The sequence below is a fragment of the Sycon ciliatum genome, chromosome 7 (genome assembly GCF_964019385.1).
Source record: "Sycon ciliatum chromosome 7, ocSycCili1.1, whole genome shotgun sequence".
NCBI lineage: Eukaryota > Metazoa > Porifera > Calcarea > Leucosolenida > Sycettidae > Sycon > Sycon ciliatum.
The window spans coordinates 27,215,696-27,238,002 of NC_088649.1; the positions used below are offsets into that span (position 1 = coordinate 27,215,696).

The window sequence follows — 22,307 nt, forward strand, 5'->3', positions numbered from 1 at the left end:
CTAAATAAAGCCAAACAACAACAACATCTTGCACGCCTAGATAGCATCGAACGCCGTGCATTGCGCATCATTGGTCCCGGGATGGAGCTACAGAGCCTCAGCCTACGGCGATACGTTGCTGCATTAACATACACGTACAAACTGCATTTCATCACCGTTTCGACTCAATTGCTGGCAGTCCTCCAGCCAAGGCTTAAGCCCCGTGACGCCACTCGCACTCGAAACGATCTCCGCATGGCCGCCGGCCACAGTTACCAGCTACGAAATCCCGTACCGCGCCAAGCTTCCCACATTGTGCAATCCAGCTGTGGAATTCCCTGCCGCCAGCTTTTCTAGACTCCGCCCCAACTCGCAAAATCTTCAAAAGTTTAAGTGCAACGTCAACGAATACCTCCGCCGACGGGATTGGCGATGGTCCACGGACATTCTGCCTGTCGACCCACCTACATTCTAGTGCCCCGTCAACGACTCCCATTGCTACAAATGCGCTGCACACTAGTACTAGCTGTTGTTTGCCCCTGCTTTCTTTTTAGTTTTGCTGACCCTTTCAGCTCTATCTTTTGTTTTTGGTGCATGTTTCTGGCCGTGATGCCGAGACCTCAGGTCGGCAGAGCCATCAATGCCCCACCATCACTGCTGCATCTCGGTGCAGCCCCTTCTCAGTAGTTGTCACGTTTGTCCTTGTCTCAGTACCATAGTCTTTCTGTATTATCAAGAGTACATAACCCCCCAGAGTGTGCAACTCCACTATGGGTGCTGTCCCGACAGAATTTCAAGTTGACGTCATTTTGATGATGCAATGCGCACTGTACACGGATTATCAGACGAATCCGGAACCTCTGGTTGACCGAAGCCGATCGATCCTGTACAAATTATTGCAAAGAAAAACGTGTGATGCGTTGACACCCGTACACATGTTGCAAATCACTGCTGCAAGGAGCATTGCGTCATAAATAATGACGTCAACTTGAAATTCTGTCGGGACAACAGGGTATGTGGGAGTTGCACACTCTGGGGGGTTATGTACTCTTGGTATTATTTATGAGTTCGGTATGTGAACATAGTAAAAAAATAATAATAATAAAAAAAGGGTTCATTTCATCCCAGTCATCCCAGTCGCTCGCCATAACACCTAAGCTGTTGAAGCCTCATGTCAGACAGATCCGGCAAAAGCCGAGGAAGGAAAAGAAGAGGAGAAGAAAGAAGTGCTGGGCAAAAGGCAACACGCACGTACGGTACCAATACCTACTAGCGCTGTATTGTATTAGTTTACTTCCCATACATTTGCTTGTGTTCTTGCTCCGATAAGACTATTCTTGGTATTATTAAAAAGTTCTGTAGTATGCTAGCTATCTCTGATGGATGTCGTGGTGTGTGATTTACCATTGATTAGTTGTTTACACGGCATGTTATGCTTCTGACTAATACAAAGACCTTACTTCCACTCATAGTCTGTTGTACAAACTGTGACTTGTGGATTGTAGATAGGCATGGGTGGAAAATGCCAGAATTATAAGTAGCGTTATGGTGTGTGATTTGCAACAAGCAAGTAGCATTATGGTACAGTTTTTCTGGCATTGCCATTAGCAATATCCCACAAAATAACTAGCATTATCTGCCCAGGCCTAATTGTAGAACATTTGGGGTTAATTATCTCTATGCATTCATCCATCTAGTCTTTAATTCGCTCTATTGTAAGCAATGCAATGAATACATGTACCATAAAGTACCGTTGATCCGCCCCCTCTCTAATTCCCGCCCCCTGTCGATTTTCTCCTTGTGAAGCGACTTCGCCGTATACAACGAAATACGATGTTGAACCGACGCATGCACTGCTGTACACAATACTTGCCAATCCAGGATCAAAATGTGCACAATTCAGCACATTGAGTCTGATCCGCGTTGGCTCGCGGAGCCGTTGCTTGCGGCGGTGGTGTCTGTAGGCGATCCTCCGGCGGGAGGTGGACATCCGGCGGGATGTTATGCGCGCGGCTTGCGAGCCTGGATATACACGCAGAGCACAAGACAGCGAGTAGGTCAGGCTCACGGAGCCGTGCCCCTAGTATACAGGCAAACCTACACCTGCTAGGTAGGCTTAACGCCCTCTACAATTTGCCTCGGTAGCATGGCAACACGGTGCCTGGCCCGTATTTTGTTTGCGCCATGCGGGCCACACGTATAGCGTACATATGGAGCGCCCCCGAGTACAGCGGTCGCCGGCTCGGGGCCTGCGGGGTGTCGCCCCCCCCCCCCCTTCCTCCCAAAAAGAAAAGGGGGGTTCTAAGGGGCCGGATAAGCCCATTAAGCACACAGAGTGGTAAGATAGACCAAGAAGGGTTCGCCCTGGCGAGGGCATGGATCATTGCCAGCGGAAATTGTAGGTGGGTTAGTAGAGTAGGGTAAACAAAACAACAAGAAAAGAGCAGAGATGCGAGATGCTGGGCTGGGGGGACTACGGACGTACGGCGAGCCCGCGCAGTGGTAGCTGGGATTGCTGGGATTGCTGGGAGCTTGAATTGGCGGCTGGGGCGCCTGGCCAGCGGCAGACGGATGCGACTATCTGTTGTCGGGTTGGGCACTGGCGAGTGACGATGGGGCAGTCTCCGCGTCGGGAACCAGACGGCGGAAGCGCTGGAACTGGGCCCGGGAGAGTGCGTCTGCGATGCTGTTGTCGACGCCGGCGATGTGACGGACGAGCAGGCAGAAGTTGTGGCGAGCGGTGAGTTGCATGGTGCTGCGTATCAGTGCCATGACCCCGGCGTGTCGGCATGTGCCGGACTCCCAGGCGGTGCACACTGCTGAATTATCGCAGTGCAGGAGGATCTTCTTCTGTGCCCAGTGGGGGCCCCAGAGTTTGCAGGCAATGGCGATGGGCCACATCTCTCTCCACATTATGGACGTGTACGGTGGGGCCTGCTGCGCCGCTGACCATGTGCCCGCGAACCACCGACCCTGGTAAAAGCCGCCGAAACCGCTGCCAGACGCGTCGGTGAACAATTCCAGGTCCGGGGACTTAGACCATACGGGGTCGCGTAGGAGGGCCTTTCCGTTCCATAGTGGGAGGAAATCCTGCAACCATTTGATGTCGGCGAGAGCCTCACTGGTGAGGCGGACGGCCGCGGCAGGGCTGGTGACTGAGGAACACAGGTCGATGAGGCGGCGAGTGAACGTACGACCGGCTGGCACGACCTTGGCGGCGAACGCCAGGTGGCCAACGAGGGACTGGAGTTCGTGTTTGGACGCTGATGGCCGGGTGGCCCAGGCTGCTAGGAGTTGCCGCAATGTACGGAGCTTCTCGGCTGGGAGCCGCATCTCCCCTGCCGCTGAATCAATGTCGATGCCAAGCACTGTGAGGCAGGTGGTGGGGCCAACAACTTTGTCCGGGCCGTCTGCTGTTGGGACACCCAGTTTTGCGAAGACCTGCAGAATAGTGGCTTTGTGGGTCGCGGCCGCAGAGGACGTGACAGACTCGGCTGCTGGAGACACTGATACGAAGTCATCCAAATAGTGCTCCAGTGCAGGGATACTGTAGTTATTACGGAGGATCCATTCTAGGGCAGTAGCCAGGCAGTTAAACAGACTGGGAGCGGAGCGTAGGCCAAATGGCAGGACAGTGTCGAAATAGTAGTTGCCCTTCCATAACATGCCGAGGAGCGGCCAGTCGTCAGGGTGCACGGAGCAGAGCCGGAAAGCGTGCTTCAGGTCCACCTTTGACAGAAGGGCTCCGGGGCCCGTCCTGCGCACGTGGTCTGCTATCGTGTCAATCATAATTAGGGAGAAACGATTGGCCTGCTTGTCAATGAACGAATTGACTCTGTTCCCATCGGGGGCGGACAGGTGCATGATGAGCCGGTGGCCGCCCGACTTCTTGGGTACCACACCTACGCCAGAGGTGCGCAGATGGACGAATGGCGGCGCGTTGAAGGGGCCAGCGGTGTGACCGCGACTGCATTCCGTGGCCAGGTACTGGTCGATGACCTCGGGGTGTGCTGCCGCTGAAGACAAGTTCGGGCTGCGTACGGACACATCACGGGGTCCGGTGAACCCAATACGACAGCCGGCACGTAAATTGCTAATTAGAGAATGAACAAATGCAGGATTAGGGTGCGCCAGCAATTCAGTGTGTAATGCATCAATATTGATAGGGGTGTTGGGGTGTAATGCAGCAATGTTCATAGGGGTGTTAGGGGGTGGGTGAATGCAAGAAAGTGGTGCCGGGGCTGATTGCTGTTCATTCTTATTTCTTGGCTGGACAGGCTGACACGGCGTGCGAGCCTGAGCAGAAGAGGCAGGCGTGTCGAAAGCGACATGGGCCACTGCAGGCGCCGTGATTGTAGCGGCGGCAGATTTCGGTTGATTTAGTGCTTGCACTCTCTTTCGCCTGCTTGCCGCGAAAGGCCGAGGTGCACGCTCCGGCCAAGTGCACCACCTTCTTGCAAATGCTGCAATTGGGAAGGGCCTGACCCGTGAAACACGTCGCGAAAAGCTCCGTGTCGAGCTCCGCCAGGGATCGGCTTGGGTCCTTTGACAGGGCCTGGCGTGCCCGCGTGTCATAGTCCACGACTGCCGAGAAGTGGTACTTCCCGGCTGCCTGTACCATGCGTATTTGGTGCTGCATCAGTGCAGCGGCGCAGCGAGGTTGATCGCGGATGGCGATCAGGCTAAAAATAGACCATGCCTCGGTCCACGTGGCGAGGTTCTCAATTTTCCCTTTCGGTGCGCTTGTCACCGAAAGTGCCCCTTCCTCGTCTATGCGGAACCCGGTAGAAATATATTTGCCAGATCTATATACTCGACTCGTCTGATCCGATCCACTGTCTCCACCGAGACGTGTGAAATGCAGGAGGGGTAACCCATGTTCGTATGGTGCATGAATTCATCAGCACACATACCGTCTTCTTGGTGCTCCGTGACGTTCTCCGGTGCGTTGCCACTGAGGGCTGCTGCCACGCTGGCTGCCACGATCTGCTGGATAGACTCCATTTGTGAATCCGAGAAAGCCATGGTGGGTGTAAAGACTATCGCTGAGAGCGGGGGGGGGGGGGGAAGAAGACAATTTCAAACAATTTCTGCGGCGGGCAGGCACAACAAACAACTGGTGAATGTCTTTACTTGTTCCTGCCTTGCGAGGGTGGCCTTGGGTGAGCTTGCACCCAAGGCTGATAGGTGGCTTATACGGCATGCCGTACGTGCGTCGCGGTTGCAAATGCTTGTGTGGGGCCCCACACGGGAGCCCGGCAGTGCGTACGACTTTAGCGGAGCTCGTATGAGACTTAGCCGGTTTTGGCGTGTCTGCGGACGGCATCTCCATGCGGGATATGCGGCTCTGTGACATGTAGGTTAACTACGGTTTGCGCAACGCAAACCAACATTTACAGAAGTGAAGTTTCCTAAATTTCATGTGTAAGTTGCTGCATTGGAGTTTGCGAACAATTAGATAAAACTATAATTATTTTCAGAATATAACAGAGGTTCCAGGCTGTCCAAGAGAGTGCTCAATACCGAGAGGCAGTGCTAGTTCAAACAAGAATGAGAGGACGAAAACAGTGTTCTGAAAACACTTTTTTCGCCCTCTTCTTACCCATCAGCACTCACCCTAAGGCCGGAGATTGGCACCCACCGAGCTAGCATCCAGCAGCCAAGATGTGGAGCCATGCATCATTATGAATATTACAATGATGGTAGGTAAACAACAGAGAGAAACACACAACACTTTTTTTAGAATATCGATCATAGTACTATGCTATACAGTAACAATGCCAAGTTAGCTGCAAGTTAGGACCAAATCAAAGGCAACCGAAACATTCCATGCATCATGTAATACAACAGTGTAACACACTAGTAAAAAAACGATCAGAATGTACCAATCAGAATATGCCGCATCACAACAAGGCCATCAGTGGCAATACGTGAGCAAACTCTATCTTGATGATAATATCAAAGGTGATAATGATAATAGGAGGACAACTGTGCCAGTTATAGTGGATACTGTTACACTGTCCATGGCTATTGAGTAGTTTCTTGCAACTTCTAATTATATTTTGTGTCCCATACATGCACAGATCTCTTCACAGCGCAGTTTCACTCAACCTTCGCTTGTGTGCTCTCAAGTTCCCGAAGGATTTTTCACAAGGCACCATCTTAGATGGATATGATGTAAAAAAGTATATTGCTTTAAGTAAGTAGCCCCTTTATACCACATCACACATTCCAGGGCTTACCGTTGAACTTTACACATTCCCTTCGTGCACACTTATTGGTCTCCTTTCAGCAAACAGAATCTACTGAAAACAGCGTGTTCTTGTTTGAAAGTACGAACAAGTAATTATTCAACCTGAAGCTATTCAAAAGACAATACTTAGCGTCTGGCGTTAGCCAGGGTTCATACAGATATCGGTGTGATGGCGTGTGTTTCTGGCTTTGGGCATGCCAACCAGAACAACAACAACCCATCCTCTGTCGACCAAACTGAGGTAGCGGAGAGTTCCAGCTTGCAGGTAATCACTCCCAGTCCCCAACGTCCGCCACCCCTCAGCCTAGAGGCATTGGGGCGGGCATTGACGATGAGGCCTGCATTGTTGCCTCTGACGATGCGGATTGAATGCCCTGCGCTCATCGCCGTCGACGAAACAGCCATGGTCATGTAACCATGGAGGAGAAAACCAAGGCCGATGAGACATGGCCCTCCCCTCAGAGGAAACACCCGAAATACTGAGTCCAGATAAGTTTCAACCGCAATAACCAAAAAAACATACAACTTCCAAAGCAAATACCAATGTCAGTGAATTTGAACTTTCTGAGTACCAATGTGCGTTGCTTATTCAGCAAATTGGACCAGTTACTGTAAATCAACTAATTTTCGCTGGCGATTTAATTTCGCTGATTTCGCCGCTGGGTACCAACTGGCCAAAGTAAATCGCAGGCCAAAATTTGTCATAGAGGCAAATGATGCATTATTGAGCCATCGCTGCATGTAAGGGCAACAAATACCAATCGATTTCTTTTTTGAAAACCCAAATCGGCCAAAGTTAAATGACGGCCAAAAGTTTCCTTTCGAGATCGGCCAAAGTTTGTCATCGGCCAAAATTTGTTCATTCACAGTAGTAGTACTTTATCGGTTCGTCTGACTCTGAATCTCCCAATGAACTATCAGTCAGTTCAGTCCCGGAAACCTGAGCTGACACATCAGACTCTGACAGTCTCTATGCAATCCCACGCCACAACCTGACCACAGCTGACAGGCAGCGCTTTGGTGGTGGAGTTGCCTTGTATACCGCGGAATGTTCTAGCCACAAGTGTACTGGAAATCCCAATGACAGAAGCAGACAGCGTATGGACGGGAAGTTCCACCCATGAATTTTCCCTCATTATTGCCACCATTAACCGCCCCCCCCCCCCCCGTAGCGATGGCACCCTCTTTTGTGCAGAGCTGGAAAGCAACTTTAAACCAGCTAGAACCGGAGGTGACTATGTCCTACTACTTGGAGACTTCAATGCCAAGAACAGTGAGTGGCTCACCACAGACAGAACAGATCACCTTGGGGTCGACACACAAACTCTTCTGCACAGATACGGCCTCACACAACATGTCAGGTTCACCGACAAACACCTCTCTCATGCCTAGACCTTGTTATCTCCTCATTTCCAGGGGCGTAGAAGACGCTCCGGCCGGTCCGGCTTTGGCCAGACCACCTTTTCGCCCGACCACGACCACCATCGTAAAACAATGCCGAAAGTGCCCAGAATGCAGGATTTTGCACCCTAATTTAACGTGCCTGATTTCACAGCAATGATGTTCATATCCAATCACTTCCACCGTTTGGCACATCCGACCAAACTACTATCAGTGGCCACATCGATATTCAACTGCCCCCATAACTCCCCTTCACGATCCGGAAGAACCACATTCTAGTCATCGGCAGACAGCACTATCCACCTTCTTCCAGCAGCCCTTTCATGCACAGATCTCAACCACCACCCTAAACCAACATGACCCATGCCCAGTTGACTCATTCTGGCAATCCTGGCGCGACAAAGTCCTGACCATCGCCCAAGAACACTGCCAAGTTACATGCACTCACCCCCCCCCCCCTTCGGACAAAGGGGACGTGCCAGCATTACCATGAATATCAAAGGGCCGCTTGAAAAAGATCAAGGATAAGCACAGAAAATACAGAATACACCTTCATTCACGCTCACCCGACGACTAGAAAACGTTCTCTGGCCAAAGAAACCATGTTACCACTCTCCTGCATCGTGCAAAATCCGATTTTGTAAACAACTCAACAGCCTCCTCTACTTCCCTACACTGCCTCATGAAGCACCTAACTACAGCTACAAAACAACGCATACCCGAACTAGTGAGCCAAGCAACTCCTGCAACGACACCAGCACAAAAAGCCGCTACCCTCAACGAATTCTTCATTTCACAGAGCAAGCTGTGATCTGGACGGAGGCGGCATCCGTGTACCCTTGGGTTACAAGGGCCTCGGCAACATCCACTGTCTTGATACCGGCGTGACTGGTGGAAACTATGGTGTTGGCCTTCATGTCCTCTCGGATAAGTGATTTCCACCGTGGCTCGCCATTACGGGCAGCAGTACTAATGTTGCGCCCATGGTTGGGGTCTGGTACCCGGGTAAGCCTCAATCCGCAGAAATCTAAGGAAAAACTCGGAGCACCAAAATCTGCTTCCTACTCCTACTCATTTGTTGTTCCTATTGCTGTTGCTGTGGCTGCTGCATTTGCTGTTGCTGTTGCTGTTGTTGTTGTTGTTGTTGTTGTTGTTGTTGTTGTTGTTGTTGTTGTTGTTGTTGTTGTTGTTGTTGTTGTTGTTGTTGTTGTTGTTGTTGTTGTTGTTGTTGTTGTTGTTGTTGTTGTTGTTGTTGTTGTTGTTGTTGTTGTTGTTGTTGTTGTTGTTGTTGTTTTTTTGTGAATTTGAATTCTTTATTCTCACGATGGCACCATCGCCAATAAGAGATAAATTGATGAGAAGGTGAGATTGTGGGTTAACCAGTTGGAAAGTGATTTACATCACTTTGAACTTTACAAGTATGGGAGAGGGTGAGCGCTGTTGTTGTTGTTGTTGTTGTTGTTGTTGTTGTTGTTGTTGTTGTTGTTGTTGTTGTTGTTGTTGTTGTTGTTGTTGTTGTTGTTGTTGTTGTTGTTGTCGTCGTCGTCGTCGTCGTCGTCGTCGTCGTCGTCGTCGTCGTCGTCGTCGTCGTCGTCGTCGTCGTCGTCGTCGTCGTCGTCGTCGTCGTCGTCGTCGTCGTCGTCGTCGTTGTTGTTGTTGTTGTTGTTGTTGTTGTCGTTGTTGTTGTTGTTTGAATTTTGAATTTGAATTCTTTATTCTCACGATGGCACCATCGCCAATAAGAGATAAATTTATGAGAAGGTGAGATTGTGGGTTAAACAGTTGGAAAGTGATTTACATCACTTTGAACTTTACAAGTATGGCAGAGGGTGAGCGCTGCAGGAGCAGATTGAGTTAATCAGCAGTGAGCAGATTTCTTGTTTGAAAGCAGGCCGGGAGGAGACGTCACGAATGCTAGCAGAGAGGGCATTGTAGTATTCTAGGGACTTGTACAGTGGGGAGTCTTTACAGCGATCGGTTCTGGAGGGTGGGAGGTGCCAAGTGCGTGCGTGTCGAAGGCTGTACTGGGCCGTAACTTGAGCGGGGGTGTTGAGCAAGCGTATGTGTTGTGGGGCATATTGGTATTTTATGGAGTGAGCAAGAAGGGTGAGCTTCACTTTGCGGCGAGAGAACATTGTCGGCCATTTGAGCCGACGGAGCAGTGTTGAATGATCCAGAGGAGTGTAGAGGGGGAGACGGAGGCAGATTCTGGCCGCCTTGCGCTGGATTCGCTCAAGTCGGTCAAGGGCTGCGATTGAGAGCGGGGTGACAGCAATGCATGCATATTCAATTATAGGCAGTTGTTGTTGTTGTTGTTGTTGTTGTTGTTGTTGTTGTTGTTGTTGTTTTTAATCTTTATTCTCATGATGGCACCATCGCCAATAAGAGATAAGTTTATGAGAAGGTGAGATGCTGTGGGTGGGGCTGTGGGTTATGCAGTTGGAAGGCGATTTACATCACTTTGAATTTTACAAGTATGGGAGAGGGTGAGCGCTGCAGGTGCAGATTGAGTTAATCAGCAGTGAGCAGATTTTTTGTTTGAAAGCAGGTCGGGAGGAGACGCCACGAATGCTAGCAGGGAGGGCATTGTAGTATTCTAGGGACTTGTACAGTGGGGAGTCTTTACAGCGATCGGTTCTGCTGGGTGGGGGGTGCCAAGTGCGTGCGTGTCGAAGGCTACACTGGGTCGTTACTTGAGCTGGGTGTTGAGCATGCGTATGTGTTGTGGGGCATATTGGTATTTTATGGAGTGAGCAAGAGGGGTGAGCTTCACTTTGCGGCGAGAGAACATCGTCGGCCATTTGAGCCGATGGAACAGTGTTGAATGATTCAGAGAGGTGTAGAGAGGGGGGGGGCAGAGGCAAATTCTGGCCGCCTTGCGCTGGATTCGCTCAAGACGGTCCAGGGCTGTGATTGAAGGCGGGGTGACAGCAATGCATGCATATTCAATTATAGGAAGGATATATGTTTTGTAAATGAGGGAGAGTGAGGCCCTGATGCCATACTCAGTCAAAGGCTTTGGCACAGAAAACACAGGATATACCTTCACTGTAAAACGTTTACTGGCCAAAGAAGCTGTGTTACCACTCTCCTGCGTCGTGCAAAATCCGATTTCGTAAACAACTCAACAGCCTCATCTACTTCCCTACACCACCTCATGAAGCACCTAATTACAGCTACAAAACAATTACAGGTACAAAACAACACAGCTAGTTGTTGAAACCTATCTGGACTCAGTATTTCGGGTGCTTCCTCTGAGGGGAGGGCCATGTCTCATTGGCCTTGGCTCTCTCCTCCATGGTCGAATGGCCGTGGCTGTGTCGGCGATGACGAGGACCGTAGGGTATCCAATCCGCATCAACATAAGGCAATAGTGGTGGCCCCGTCGTCGTGTCCTGCCCCAGTGCCTGTAGGCGGAGGGGTGCCGGACATTGGGGGTGTACTGGGAGCAATTACCTGCAAGCTGGAACTCTCAGCTACCTCAGTTTGGTCGGCGGAGGATGTATTGCTTGGTATTTCCTTGGATTCCCATTCGCTGGTTGTGTTCTCGGACGCACTGGCACTGTCCATTTCAGCAGTTTTCTGTGTTGCGTCCTTGCTAGTACAAGTATTACCAAGAGTTCGTAAAGAAGAGTATGCAAATGTGATCTCTTTTCTATGGGCCAGATGCGTGGCGCGCTGCCTTCATTGCATCAGTCAGCTGCAGCCCGCGCAGTGGCGCACACTGCGGAAAATCAAACACTGCACTTTCCCTCTGGTTTGAAATGAACTTTCGTATGGAACTGTACACTGTCTTCGCACCACCGAATATGATAACCTGATCAAGATCAGTAAACGTGCATTACAGATAGTGTTTGGTTACCCCTCGTCCTCCCATTCAGCCCCAATTATCGCACGCTTCTCTTTAATGCAAAAAATGATTTCAGTCCGCTTCAGTTTAAAATTGTACTCAGTTGTTTTCCGTTGCGTCCTAGGCCAGACCAGTGTCCTTCTTCGAGACCTCTTTGTACGTCGCTCTTCAGCAGCTAACACTTTGCAATGTCGGACCCGCCTTCACTCCTCCAATGGTCTTGTTTTACCCCGAGTTTATTCACGCTACGGTCTGTTTTCTCTCTCTTATTTGGCTGCAGACAGATGGAATAGTGCTCCATCTGATATCCGCACTGCTGCATCGCCATCCCTATTTCGCCATGCATTACTTTCATTCTTAGGGTACCCCGTAAGAAGACCTTGAGTCTGTGGGGATTGCCCTATCAAAAAATGAATAAATAATAATAATAACTGGAGTTCACTCGCCAGAATGCAGAGATCGCGTAGGTACTGGAACGAATGGAGCAAAAACGGATGGGCTCGTGCGAGAAATTGTGAGTTTGAATGCATGCTTTCAGAACGCGATGAGGGCAAGTTACGTAATGAAGGCAACGCGCCGCGCACTGCCACTGGGCCATAACCACAGTTGCATACTCTTGTCTATGCACTCTTGGTACTACCGGTACTAGTACGGGATTCGTCGGGTGCAGTGCTCACCTGTTCGGCCGCCCCGTGTGTACAGTTGACCTGTGCGCGGGCTCCCTGTTGAGCTGCGCTGGCGTACGAGTGTGAACCCTTGGGCTCTGTGCGCGTGCATGCTGAGCTGTTGGATTGATTTGAGCTCTCGGGCTCGGCGCTGGGTTCCGTGTTTGTACAACTACTACCTGAACTAGCACTCACGCCAGCTTCACTGCATCGGGCGCACTTGTATTGTACCCGAGCTCAGTTGTGATCCAGGGAGTGCAGCCGGTGCTCTGTGTATTTTGTGGGTGGTTTGTTCGTGGGCCGCTTGCTCGGACACGATCGAGAAAAGTGCTCCCCCATGCAAATCCTGCAGGTAGCCCTCTGGTCCTCGTGACCGACACGAAACTGGTGCCGGTCGGCTGTGCGGACAAATGACGGAACTTGCCGACATCCCTCCTTCAGCTCGATGGTGGCGAATCGCATACCTGTCCCTACAGTAATCCCCGACGGGGTTTGAATTTGACCATGGCGGATGTCTCCCTGGATCTGGCCAAATGCAGCCAAAGCACTGCAGATAACGGTATTCTCGATCCAGATCGGGACATCAAAGATATGGAGTTGTAGTTGTTTGGTGAATGCAGGCCGTACAGAGAAATGGCTGTCGCCGATAAAAGAAACCCCGTGCCCCAGCAATGCGTCAGTCTGCGTAGCAGATAATAACGATACCTTTGTGAGGTTGGAATTGGTAATCTGGACGGAGGCGACGTCCGTGTACCCTTGGGTTACAAGGGCCTCGGAAACATCCACTGTCTTGATACCGGCGTGACTGGTGGAAACTATGGTGTTGGCCTTCATATCCTCTCGGGTAAGAGATTTCCATCATGGCTCACCATTTCCGGCATCAGTACTAAGGTTGCGCTCCATGGTTGGGGTCTGGTAAGCCTCAATCCACAGAAATCTAGGGAAAAACGTGGAGCACCAAAATCTGCTTCCTACTCCTACTCACACACTATTGTTGTTGTTGTTTGAATTCTTTATTCTCACGATGGCACCATCGCCAATAAGAGATACATTTATGAGAAGGTGAGATTGTGGGTTAAACAGTTGGAAAGTGATTTACATCACGTTGAACTTTACAAGTATGGGAGAGGGTGAGTGCTGTAGGAGCAGATTGAGTTAATCAGCAGTGAGCAGATTTCTTGTTTGAAAGCAGGTCGGTTGTTGTTGTTTGAATTCTTTATTCTCACGATGGCACCATCGACAATAAGAGATAAATTTATGAGAAGGTGAGATTGTGGGTTAAACAGTTAGAAAGTGATTTACATCACTTTGAACTTTACAAGCATGCGAGAGGGTGAGCGCTGCAGGAGCAGATTGAGTTAATCAGCAGTGAGCAGATTTCTTGTTGCTGTTGTTGTTTCAAATTTTTATTCTCACGATAGCCAGTGGTCAATAAGAGATAATAGTGTAAGAAAGGAGAAAGAGTGAGGAAGAATTGGGTGGCCAGGGCCAAGGGTTTAATGACTACTGAAGTGCAGGGGTGGTCGCTGCACGAGCATACATAGTTGTGCAACAGCAGGGATATCTGGGATTTGAAGGGAGTACGAGAAGGGATTTCGCGAAACTGGATGGGCAAGCAATTAAAGTAATGAAGGGCCTTGTACAGGGGAGAATGGAGACAGCGGTCAGTCCGCGGAGTTGGCAAGTGCCAAGTACGAGAGCGACGTAAATTATACGAAGGTTGCACGTTGCTAGCAGTATGCAGCGAGAATATATGTGGTGGGGCATAATTGTGGCGCAGAGAATGAGCGAAGAGTATATGTTTAACTTTAAAGCGTGAAAATAATGTTGGCCATTTGATGCGATGCAAAAGGTGGGAGTGTTCTAAGTGTGTGTAAAGGGGAAGGTGGAGACATATTCTGGCGGCTTTCCGCTGGAGTCGTTCTAGCCTGTCAAGGGAAGTGCGTGACAACGGTGTGAGAGCATTTCTCGCATAATGTTCGGTTAACGTAGGAGTTAACCGTTGTTAACCGTCACGTACCATTGCTTCGCTGTTGGCCTTTATAACGGGTTGCATAACCCTCCTTACGTGTGTGCACAATCTTACTCTCTCTACATACTGCTGTGTATCATAGACCACATGCCCACGCTCTGCGCATGCGCAGATTTCCTGTGCGCACAACAGAGCTTGCTGTCTTTCCAGTTTCCTTGCCTGCAGTCAGCTTTCAAATTCTGAACTCGAAAATTCTGATTTCTGATTTCAGTTTGCCTCCGTCCTGCTTCAGAGTGTCAGTCCTAGTTCTGCCGATTGGCTGCCGTCTTCAGTATTCGCTTTCCTTGTTCTCTCTCAGCTCAGTCCCGTCAGACTACGTGTCTTCGGCGGCCAGAGATTATTTGAGTATTATATTCTCGCGATGGCTCGTTTTTCGACCAGACAAAAGACGCCATCGGCCAGAGTGGCAGCTCAACCTTCGGATACGGGACGTAATGTGCGTGTGCGGCGAAATCCTGTCCGTCTTCAATAGCCCAGAACTCCAATACCTCCCCACTCGGATTCTGTTGTCTCCGACGTTGCGCCGTCAGTTTCGTCAGTTTCTTCTGCCGCCGCCTTGAATGTGGCCCCTGATGGCGGCAACTCAAAATTCGGCTGCAGGCAGTAATGCGCGTGCGAGGCCAACTCCTGCTCGTCGTCAACCAACCGGGACTCCATTATCTTCCTCCGCGGCCTCTGTTGTCTCCGACGTTGCGCCGTCAGTTTCTTCTGCCGCCGCCTTGAGTGTGGCCCCTGATGTACTTGCTTCGGCTGTTTCTCAGGCCGTCGGCCAGGTCCTCCAGCCCCTGATGAAGCGAGTAGAGCAGTTGGAATCTGCTGCAGCCGTCGTGCCGCCTGTCAACTCCAGCTCCGTTCATTGGGCCATCCGCCGGCTGCTCGTCCGTCGCTCTCTGTGCCTGATAAACTCCGCGGGCGAATTGAGCGCGGCGAGATTATTGATTTCGACGACCTCCTCCCGGACCAGCTGGGTGTGGAGCCCGATGTGGTCCAGCTAGCTGTGGGGGCTAACCGCTCTGTCCAACTTGTACAGAAGCCAACTCAGGCCCAGCGCCGCCATGTCCACGATGTAGCGTCATGGCTCGAGGCGTTTACTGTCTACACGAGAGTAATTGTCGTGGCGGCTCCAGATAGGGCAAATGATTTGCTGGCATATCAGGCCACTATTCTGGATGCAAATAACTCGTATCATGTGGACGCATGGCTAAGTTATGAAAGGCGTTTCCGGCGCGCCATAGCCTCCCAACCACTGTCGTACGACTGGGCTATCATCGACTCCAATTTGTGGCAGTTGTCATTCACCAGCCGTGGTCGCCCGCCATGTTCGCGCTGTTCTCTGGTGCATCCATTGGCCCAGGCCCGGTGTCCCTTTAGACCAGGGCCTCCATCCGACGGCGCTGGGAGTGGAGGTCCGCCGCAGTCCAGCGCGCCAACCCATCTTGGGAAGCCTATCTGCCGCAACTTCAACAGGGACCAGTGCAACAACTCATTCTGCTATCGTGCCCACGTGTGCCTTCAATGCCGCGGGAAGCACCCAGAAGTCAAGTGTGGCAGGGGACAGTCCGCCACCTCAGCATCTGCTCCGTAAACATTCTGTGGAGACCCCCATCAATGTTCGCCGATTAGCCGGGCTCCTTAACCGTCATTCTGATCACTCCTTCTCTCACTTTGTGTTGCATGGGTTGTGTCACGGTTTCACGATAGGCCATTCTGCTGCTATATCTGGTTGCGTTCGCAAACGCGAACTCGCCTCACTCCTGGGCCACCTCTCGTTCGCTTCCAGAGCAATTCCGACCGCCCGTACATTATTACGCCGCCTGTATGACCTCGACAAGGCCACATCTGAGATGTCATCTCACCGAATGCTGCACCTCTCAGCCTCAGCCAAGGGCGACCTGAGCTGGTGGCCCCAGACTCTGTCAACATGGAACGGAAAGTCATTTTTCCTGCTAGAGAAGTGGATGCCCAGCGCTGACCTCCAGTCGCAACCGATGCAAGTGGCACCATTGGATTTGGAGCCTTCTTCAATGGTCGCTGGTTTAGAGGTGACTGGTCCCCGCAACAACTGGAACTAAGCATTACCTACAAGGAGCTCTTCGTGTGGAGTTTCAGTACGACAACCAAGCTGTCGTGGAGTGCCTGAAGACGGGCAGGAGCCGGTCTCCTGCAGTCATGGCACTCATCCGCACCCTGTACTCAATCTGTGTGAAGCACAATTTCCTGATCCGAGCATCGCACCTGCCAGGAATTTCCAATACCATCGCTTATGCCCTGTCCCGGAACAAGATGGATGCCTTCAGGACCTTTGCTCCTACAGCTGCGGAGCGGCCTGACACCATGGTCCAGCCGATCACTGAGTAAGTGCAAAGACATTCACTTAGGATGCAGATAGCGTTCTCTGTCGATCCTACTCCACAATATCAGTCTGACTTTATGCCTCTAGAACAACGCTCTTGTGCAATACATACTTACCATCTATATTGGCTGTTATCACCCGCTATCTCCTCTGGCCCGAATGGGAATGTCGGCATGGGCACTCCTCCGTAACTGGCCTCTCGCGCACTACTATTAAACTCGCATGGGTCATAAACCGCTCCTTCTCAACGCAGGCCGACCCACCAACTCGCATGGGTCACAAACCGCTCCTGCTCAGCGCAGGCCGACCCACTTGGTCATATACAGCTCCTGCCCTCGGTAGGCCGACCACACGATTCGTTAACGCGCACTCAATTGAAGCCAGCTGCTCTGCCCGACATTCCCATTCTTCCAAACTCACTCTTGTGTCTTTTGGTGTGTCGCGTCCTGCACGCGTGTGTGTCTACTCTATACTCTAGCATGGGGAGTAGAATGTTAATGAGAATAAAGGTAGTATGTATGTCTGATAGATGTGAGATAAAGAATCACTGGTGAGTGTAGACCTTAGTCTAAAAAGAATATTGAAAGACTTGAGTGATTTTTGACTATGTATTCAACATGCGCCGTCCAACGGAGGTCATGCTGAAAGATTATTCCGAGGTGTTTGTGTTTTTGTGTTACGGTAAGCGGACTATTCCTGAGGGTGATCTGGGGTAGCTGTTCAGGGGGGCGGTTATTGTGGTAGAACGGGAGGATGACTGTTTTCTTTGGGTTAACCAGCAGGTGCCATCTTTGAAGCCAGTCTCCAGCTGCTGTGACACTCTGTTGTAGGTTTCGCGTGCAGTCTTGAAGAGTTCTCGCTATGTAAATCAGAGTGGTGTCATCTGCAAATTGGCTACAGGTGGTGTCGGGATTCTCACATGCGTGTGGAAGGTCTATGGTGTAGACGAGGAATAGAAGCGGCCCAAGAACAGATCCCTGAGGGACGCCGGCAGGGATCTCGAGGAAAGGCGATAGGTCGCCATCCACCTGGACCCTCTGCCGACGCACCAACAAGTACCGTCGGAACCACTCCAGGGCGTTGCCCTGGACACCATAGTGGGGGAGTTTTCCTAGAAGGCCTGCATGCCACACACGATCGAAAGCCTTGCTTAGATCAAAGAAGCAGGCATTGACGTGTTTCCCGTCGTCTCTCGCAGTGGAGAGGGTATGGACGAGACGGGCAAGCTGCTGCTCAGTGCCGTGTTTCTCACGGAATCCGGACTGCTGGTTGGGTAGGTGGGGTGTGATGTTCTTGTAGAGGAGTTGATAAGCATTTTTTTCTTGGATTTTTGGTGTAGTGCTCAAGAGAGAGATGGGTCTATAATTTGTTGGTTGGGTTGGTGTCACCAGGCTTGGGCACTGGAGTAATGGTGGCATCTTTCCACTCCTGTGGGATTTCTCCGGTTTGGAATGATAGATTAAAGAGGGACGATAACGACGGTGCAAGTTCCTTAGCCGCTTCTTTGAGTAAGCGGTTTGGAATAGAGTCGAACCCGGGGCTTTTGTTGGTATCAACTCCGCGGAGGAGTTTTTCGACCTCACCTTGGGAAGTCGAGATTTCTTGAAGCGGACTGACGCTGTCAGGGGTGGTGTTGAAGGCTGGAGTTTGCTCATCCGCATTGGCCACGGACAGCTTGCTCTGTAAAATGAAGAATTCGTTGAGGGCAGCGGCTTTTTGTGCTGGTGTCGTTGCAGAAGTTGCTTGGCTGACGAGTTCGGGCATGCGTTGTTTTGTAGCTGTAGTTAGGTGCTTCATGAGGCGGTGTAGGGAAGTAGAGGAGGCTGTTGAGTTGTTTACGAAATCCGATTTTGCATGACGCAGGAGGGTGGTGACACGGTTTCTTTGGGCAGGTAACGTGTTTCAGTCGTCGGGTGAGCGAGAGCGAAGGTATATTCTGTGTTTTCTGTGCTTATCCTTGATCTCTTTCAAGAGGCCCTTTGATATCCATGGTCATGCTGGCACGTTCTTTCTGTCCCAAGGGGGGGGGGGGTGAGTGCGAGTAACTTGGCAGTGTTCTTGGGCGATGCTCAGGACTTTGTCGCGCCAGGATCGCCAGAAGGTGTCAACTGGGCATGGGTCGTGTTGGTTTGGATGGTGGTTGAGATTTGTGCGTGAAAGGGCTTCTCGAAGAAGGTGGATAGTGCCGTCTATCCATGACCAGAATGTGGTGCTTCTGGATCATGGAGGGGAGTTGTTAATTATGGGGGGGGGCAGTTGATTATTGATGTGGCCACTGATAGTAGTGTGATCGGATGCGCCAAACGGTGGAAGTGATTGGATATGAACATTATTGCTGTGGAGTGAGGAGATAACAAGGTCTAGGCATGAGAGAGGTGTTTGTCGGTGGATGTAAGTAGGGAATCTGACATGTTGTGTGAGGCCGTATGTGTGTAGAAGAGTTTGTATGTCGTCCCCAAAGGCGATTTGTTCTGTCTGTGGTGAGCCACGCACTGTTCTTGGCATTGAAGTCTCCAAGTAGTAGGATGTCGTCACCTTCGGCTCTAGCGGTTTTAATGCTTCTTTCCAGTTCCGCAGTTTTTGAATTCTTTTATTCTCACGATGGCCTGTGGCCAATAAGAGAAAAATAATTACAGGCACGGGGATCAGACACAGAGAGATCAAAGTTTAGCTGCTTGCTGAGGCAGTAGCGATGGCAATACTAATTGGGAGTTAATCACGTAGGCTGGGCGCAATGAAGCTATAGATGTGCTGAGCAATGTGAGCAAGTACATACGGAAGAGATGACAAGTGGTAGGATGTTTGCTTTGAAATCTCGTCTGGGGTTGATTGGCCGGATGCTGAGTGGGATGCTATTAAAGAGATCAAGAGAAGCATAGATGGGGGAGTCTCTTAGCCGGTTTGTACGTGTTGTGGGTAGCTCAAAGGTTCGGGGGAACCTGAGCGTGCGAATGGGTTGTATTCGGGGTAGGTGAATTGCAAGAAGGTGTGGTGGTGCATATCTATGATGCAGGCTATGTGAAAGAAGGATATGGGAGAGGGTCCGGCGGCTGCTGAGTGATGGCCATTTGAGTCGGTGCAGCAGCACGGAGTGGGTTCTGTGTTCAAAGAGGGGAGATGCAAACAGAGGCGAGCAGCGCGCCGTTGGATGCGCTCAAGATGGTCGTTCAGGGTTGCGGGGAGGGATGAGAGGACAGTGCAAGCATACTCAAGAATAGGGCGGATGTAGGTTAGATAGATGGAGGAGAGAGCAGAAGTGTTTAAGGAATTGCGTAGTCGCAGGAGAAGGAACATCTTCGTGGTCGCTTTAGTGATGATGTAGTCAACATGCGAGTTCCAGCATAGATTATGCTGTATGAGGAGGCCAAGGTGGTGATGCCTTGGGGCCACAGTGAGGTTGGTATCGTTGAGCGTGATTGATGGTGGTCTGGGAGGTGGCCGGTTGGTGTGGTGAAAGTGGAGGACAGTGGTCTTACTTTCGTTGACCAGGAGATGCCAATCCTTCAGCCACTGTGCCTCGGTTGTCACAGCTGACTGGAGGTGCTCTTCTGCGGCTAGAAAATTCTCGTGAGCGGCAATGATGGCAGTGTCGTCGGCAAACTGGCTGCACTCAGTGTTGGCATTTATGCAGGCAGTTGGCAATTCAACTGTGTAGGCCGTGAACAAAAGCGGCCCCAAGAAAGAGCCTTGGGGGACCCCCGCTGGAATGTTTAGCCAGGTTGATTTGCTGCTCTCCACTTGCACACGTTGTCGTCTGTTGGTGAGATAAGAGGCAAGCCACTGGAGGCACTTGCCATCGAGTCCGAGGTGGGCCAATTTTGCAAGCAGTCCTTGGTGCCACACCCGGTCAAACGCCTTAGATAGGTCGAAGAAGCAAGCAATTACTGTTTGCCCGGCGTCTCTTTCTCGGTGATCTGATGGATTAACCGAGATAACTGCTGCCATCGTTTGGCCGAAAGCCTGATTGGCCGTTGGGGAGGTGAGGTTGGATGTGCTTCCAGATGCGGTCAGCAACTATCCTCTCTTGTACTTTCGACGTCACGCTGAGTAGCGATATCGGTCGATAGTTGGAGGGCTCGGTTTTGCTGCCCTTCTTGTGGATGGGGGTGACTGTTGCGTCCCTCCACTCTTGCGGGATAGTGCAACGTTCGAAGGAGATGTGCTAGGGACGGCGCAAGTGAACTGGCTGCCTCTTTCAGTAGGCGGGTTGGTATGCCATCACAGCCCGGGCTCTTTGACGGGTCCAGGTTAGACAGTAACTTTGAGACCTCTTGGGCTGTTGTTTCAAGTGTAGTGAGGCCAGGTGTATTGGGTGTGGGGGAATGAATGGAGGGGAGTTCCTCGTGGCACCCTGTGACTGACTGTTGGCTCTGCGAGATGAAGAAAGCATTCAGGGCGGTTGCTTTTTCAGCGGGGTTGAGAGAGTCTGGCCCTGCATGTCTGGCAGAGTAGGTCGTTGTGGGGACTGGAGGCCGCGCATCAGTTTGTGTAGGTTTGGTGTGGAGTGGCTCGTCTCAGTGTCATTACTGACATATGTAGACTTAGCGATTCGGAGAAGGTGAGTAGCTTTGTTGCGTTGGGTGGTGTATGCTGCCAGTTGCAGGGCGTCCGAATGCGCAAGTAGGCACGGTAGAGCCGGTGTTTTTCTCTGATAGCGTTAGTGAGCTCTGGGTTCAGCCATGGCTTTGCGGGGTGGCTAGTATGCCTCGGGGAGTGAGGTACTGCACAGTGTTTGCCGGCGCAAGTGAGGACTTTGTCCTTCCATGAGTGCCACAGGTTGTCTATGTTGGTAGTGTTCAGGGTGTCACCTTCCGGTAGCAGTTGTGTGCGTTCAATTTCGGCTTTCAGACTGCTAATGCTTTGGTTTGACCATTTCCAATGGGTGGTGTTATGGGTGGGAGGTGGTACGGCTCGAGGGGGTGCAGCGACTGGCTTGATTAAACCCCTGATGGATAGGTGGTCCGAGTTGCCGATCTGGGGGAGACTAGAGATAAGGACATAGTCGCTGTCTACATCCGTGACGGCGAGATCTAGGCAGGATTTAGGGTGCCCATTCTGCACAAGAGTGGGGAATGTGATATGTTGGTGTAGAGAGTAAGTTTGGAACAGCACTGCTAGATCCTCGCCAACAGCATCTGTCGTGTCAGAGTGGCACCAAGCGGCATTCTTTGCATTAAAATCACCGAGGATAATCTTTTGCGTTGTTGTTGGTATGGCTAGTATCAGTTCCTCAAGGTGCTGGCAGAAGAGCCGATGGTCGCAACGGGGTGGTCGGTAGACGCATGTTGCGTTGATGGTGCTGTCGTTGGCTGACAGTTTCAGCGATAATAGGTCAAAGCTGTCTGGGGTTGTTGTAGGGACGAGTTCATGAGGTATAGTGTCGTTCACGTAGAGAATCACTCCTCCACCTTGGCGGTCTGGGCGGTCTGCACGATGTAGTGTGTATTCACTGAGGGCAAACAGGGAGTCTGGGTCGTGCTGGGTGCACCATGTTTCAGAGACAGCAATGACATCATAAGGTGGCGTTGTTGACGATGCTATTGCTGACAGTTCGTCCATTTTGGGGTAGAGACTGCGAGCGTTGAAGGAGAAGAAAGAGATGCTATTTTGTTCATTTCCGTTTTTCATATTTTTTTTCACTGGTGGGACCTGGTGTTGATGCTGGTTCCAGTTCAGGCGTGGTCCATGATAGGGGTGGGTGATAGTGCGCGGACTGCGCTCTCGTCGGCTCGATCGATATCTGTACTAGTTCTACGAGTACGAGTTTGGTGCTC

The 22,307-nt window shown here is 51.0% G+C and overlaps 1 long non-coding RNA gene across 1 annotated transcript in view; it reads left to right on the forward strand.

Annotated features, from left to right (window-relative positions):
* The first annotated feature begins 6,079 nt into the window (after positions 1–6,079).
* LOC135820926 (uncharacterized) overlaps positions 6,080–22,307 on the forward strand; it is a 34,826-nt gene continuing 18,598 nt past the window's right edge. The window contains exon 1 of the long non-coding RNA XR_010554218.1: positions 6,080–6,178. This is a non-coding gene — a long non-coding RNA (uncharacterized LOC135820926). The remainder of the gene's footprint in view (positions 6,179–22,307) is intronic.